This window comes from Alligator sinensis, unplaced genomic scaffold, assembly GCF_000455745.1.
Source record: "Alligator sinensis unplaced genomic scaffold, ASM45574v1 scaffold138_1, whole genome shotgun sequence".
In the NCBI taxonomy this organism is placed as follows: Eukaryota; Metazoa; Chordata; order Crocodylia; family Alligatoridae; genus Alligator; species Alligator sinensis.
Genome location: NW_005841862.1, coordinates 3,249,370 through 3,251,870, shown reverse-complemented (window position 1 = coordinate 3,251,870; position 2,501 = coordinate 3,249,370). Strand labels below are relative to the sequence as shown.

The following is a 2,501-nucleotide window of genomic DNA, read 5'->3' as shown; positions in this document are numbered from 1 at the left end:
ATGCACTATGCCTAGCCAGTGTTGTGAGTCCCGCAACTGGGGCTGTAGCTACCCCAAGGGCATGTGAATCTCCTGAAGCCAGGGGATCACGATAGCCACAACCCCTGAACCCCAGGGATGGGTGGGGTGTCCCCACAGTTGGGAGCCCCTCAACTGCGGATATGGTGGCCATTGGTCCTGTTCTATACTGGACCAGCCTGTTTTTAAACCCTCTGCCTCCTGTCCATTTCTGAATGAAAAAAGTCCCATTTTTCAGTTCATTGGTGGAAGTGCATGTTAATCATTTGTCCTCATGATTCTATTGGCTGTGCCTAGAGGTGGGCAGTGCACAGTCAGGAGGAAAGGGGTTTCAGCCAGCCAGGGAGGGAGGAAGGGAGGGTTGACCCCTCCCCTTGCTGCTGACTGGCCAAGGGGCTGGGTGGCCCCACACCTCCCTGATGATTGACTGAGATGGCTGTAGCCCCACCTCTCACCACTGATTAGTGAAGGGGGCCCATCCCTCACCAAGGGATTGTCCTGTATTCTGGGGATGTGCCAGTGGCCACCCTCACTGAGGAGATTCCCAGCCATGGAAGCTTACTTCTTATTGGTGTGGGGGGAGCCTTGGATTGGGCTCCTCTGCACCATCAGTAAGGCATGACACAATCATGCCTCCTGCCATGCGTTACATGGCAGGAAGTGCAACTGTGTAGCTAGTGCAGTAGATTCCATTGCACCTTTAACAGTACATGTTGAGGGGCCCAAAGGTAATTTCAAACTACCAGTGAGTACTAAATCATTGTCTAGTTTTATTCATGTATTATGACTGCTTTGTTTCTCTTTAATGGGATGGAACATTCATAGAACATGCTAGAATATGGCTGTGGAGGAAACTTACCTGAAGCCAGAGAGAGGTGATGGGACGCTGCGCCAGTGGCTGCCGGTGGTGAAAGTGAAACCGCGGCGACTCCTGCCGCCATGGTCCAAGATCAAAAGGAAAACCCACAGTGGAGCCAAGAGGGGCCAATGGCTCCTGCGTCTGTGTGGGCGCGCTTTGTAAAAGCGTGCCGGGGCAATTGGCCAAGTGGCCACCCCGTGCCGAGATAAAAGCCCTGGCAGGAAGGAAGCTGGAGGGAACCGGAAGAGGCGTTCTCACCCGGCTCAGAGAGATCGAAGAGGACTGAGGGGCTGGCGGCAGAGGAGACATGGTGGTGCCCCAGAGGGGGAGCCGTGGGAGACAAGGCAGGGCAATTAGGGTCCAGCGAGTCACTTATAAGGCTGGCATGGGCAGAGGCTAGCAGCAGCGGTGACTGGGACACTGGCGAGGATAACGAAGCCAGAACCTGGACGCAGACGACGGGCAAGTGGTACCGAACCCAGGGAGGGGGTAACCCGTCAAGGAGACCCAAAGCCCAGGCAGAGGCTGACATCCTGTGAATCCGGGAACACCAAAGGGCGGCAGTGGACGCTCGGTGCCCATACCATCAGTAGCTCACACCCATAGCCCTTAAGAAATCAAGCATCAGTAAGGGCCAGAACACTTGCCCCGACGGATAACATCGTGGTTGGCGTTAGGCAGGATGATGGGGAGGCGGAGCCCCAAGGAACAATAATCACGAGGACAACCGAGGGGGAGTACCAGGGTAGACAGGATAAAACATCTTCCTCCTGCTAAAGAACTAATCATCATCAAAGGCATGGCAGGAGAGACCCCTGGGAAGCTGATCCAAGGCCGCTCCCAGTAGCCTGGCCGTGCAACCCAGAAGGTTCAAAGGAGACCCAGACGTGTGATACTCAGGGGGAGAGGCACGGAAAGCTACAATGGCATACCAAACGATAATACATTGTTGTTTTATTATGTGACATACTATGGCAAAGATTGCATCATACTATAATGTACTGCAGCATGTCACATGTCCTTGGATAGGCCACACTAAGGTGAAACATATTAACAGATATATCTCAAATGACACTGTCTTCAGTGAGTTATAGTGGTTAGGATTTATTTCATTAAAAGAGCCACCAAATGGGGTTACCCAAGAGCTGGCAAGTGTTCTCCTTTCGATACAATTCAAATTAATTTCAGATGGCTGAATTTATTTCTAGTTTTAGCACTATTTGTATTTATGGGATTTACTTTAATAATTGCTATAATAAATGAGGAAAAATACATATTTCTACAAACATTTTCTTATGATCTCCTAATCCTCCTGCAAGGAAAAAGAGGGCAAGGGGCCAGGAGGCTTCCTTGGCTGACCAGAGAAATCCAGGGCAGCGTAAGGGCCAAAAGGGGAGCACACAAAAAGTGGAAACAGGGAGAGATCACCAAAGATGAATATACCTCCTCTGCTCGCACTTTTTCCTTGCAGGAGGATTAGACAGCCAAAGCTACCATGGAGCTGAGGATGGCATCCCAAGTAAAGGACAACAAGAAATTGTTTTTTAGATATATAGGGAGTAAAAGGAAGGCCCAGGGAGGAACAGGACCCCTGCTAAATGGGCAGAAACAATTGGTGACGGAC

At 51.0% G+C, this 2,501-nt stretch overlaps 1 protein-coding gene across 11 annotated transcripts in view; it reads right to left on the bottom strand.

Annotated features, from left to right (window-relative positions):
- The window catches only part of CDC42BPA (CDC42 binding protein kinase alpha), a 349,682-nt gene that overhangs the window by 96,134 nt on the left and 251,047 nt on the right, over positions 1-2,501 (bottom strand). The window lies entirely within an intron of this gene.